This window comes from Morone saxatilis, unplaced genomic scaffold (genome assembly GCF_004916995.1).
Source record: "Morone saxatilis isolate NCDOM2014 unplaced genomic scaffold, NCSU_SB_2.0 Contig24, whole genome shotgun sequence".
NCBI lineage: Eukaryota > Metazoa > Chordata > Actinopteri > Moronidae > Morone > Morone saxatilis.
The window spans coordinates 17,551,627-17,553,438 of record NW_023339807.1 but is presented as its reverse complement, the minus strand read 5'-3'; positions in this window follow the sequence as shown (position 1 = coordinate 17,553,438).

Genomic DNA, 1,812 nt, shown 5'->3' with positions numbered 1-1,812 from the left:
GTGTGTGTGTGTGTGTGAGATTCTGCATGAGAGAGAGAGAACGTGAGAGAGATTGAGAACAGGTGGGCGTGTTTTCCTTTGGCCTTTCTTGTGCATTGCTGTCTCAATAAGCATTCTGCTCTTTCATTACTCTTCCACGTCTGCGAATTTCTCTATTTCCATTATTCTCTTGTTGCTGTTATTGTTGTGCCCACCCTCTACACTCCTGAAGAATAATAGCTTTGATACAGGCAGTACGGCGTGCAGGGTAGAGCATCCCCATTCTGTCCTGATGGAATCTGTCTGTAACTTTTCTTCCTCAAAACATAACCTTTTTCTTACTGGGGAATTAGAATGATTCCCAGCCCACCTTTCAGTCTTGACGACTTGATATGTCGAGTTTTGGACCCGCGGGTGTCACACTTGTGATGTAATGAAATGAGTTTTTCTGATATTGCAATATAAGAGAATCTCTGTGCAATATATAACCACTTCTGGTGGCTTAATGTTTGTTTGCTTGTGACCAAAATAATGGAAACACCTAATCATGAGTACACCAAGCGCATTTAAAAACAGCTCCAATCCTCTTTGGGTAGATACACAGGCAATTATCCTTGAGCTCATTGCTCAATAAATAATTCTTATAAATAATGTCCATTAAAAAAAAGGTAAAGGGATGTTCAGATCTTGTTTTTATAAAGGCCAAGTTATATGTCACTTATTTATGACACACCTTAAAACTGTTTCACCTTCCAGTCGACAACACATGCAGCACCTTGGACTTCAAGGTGCTATTAAGATTCCTTACTCATAATAAATGCATGTTGACTGTCCATGCTATTAAATATTGACCATTACATTTAACAGTTACCAGAAGACACAAGGATTTGAAGCCATCCTTAAGCTTCCCCCAAACAAGAACTTAAATAGTGAAAAGTCTAACATAAATTGTTCGACTGGTCTAGGTTTTATTCTGTCTGCGTGTTTGTGCACTGGCCTTGGATACAAGTGGTTTTTAAATGAAAGCACTGCCAAATACCAGCTTTGTTAGTTCCCGATGTGCAATTTTGTTTGTTTTGAGACACTGGCACAGAGACGCCGATTCAATTCTGCGATTATTACTGGGGTTGTTGTTTTGTACAGTGCAGCTTGTAAGTATTGGGACAGTGACATATTTTTTGTTGTTGTTTTGGCTTTTCCAACTCCAACAAATGGTCTTGGAATGAAACAATAACTGGGATTAAAGTGCTGACTTTCACCTTTAAGGCTGTTTGAGAGTATTTTCTTTCATATTGTTCACCTCCTGGGTCATAGTCCAATTTTTGATCTGGAATGTGATTGTCCAAATGTTTTATGTTTCAGCTATTCTGTCTCTCCCTCATTGAGAGTAACAGCTTGTGGCCACTGTTCCCTTTATCACTTACGATACTGTAATATTGCAGTTTTTCTGACTGATGCACCTGTAATTTGGCACTGACTGTTCATCTCTTTAGAACTCCGTTACCTCCTGTGTGCAGCTTTGAAAACTCATAAGCAGAGTCGGTCAAACGTGTATTAAAGCTGACACGCGCTATCTGACATTTTAGATAAAATGTGCCTGCCTGTGTAGCTGCCCTTATAACTGTGACTTCTGCGTGATGTAGCCATTATTGTGTCCAAACCAAAGCAGTGACACTGCTGTGGCTGCGTGTCATGTCCAAACTGCTGCTGGTGTGTACTAATAGCCTTTATCAGCTGGAGTCTGGAGCAACACCAACCTCAACCTGCTGTCTGCTGCTGCTACCCGACACTGTTGCAGCGCTGGATCCTCTGACCTTCACACACACACACACA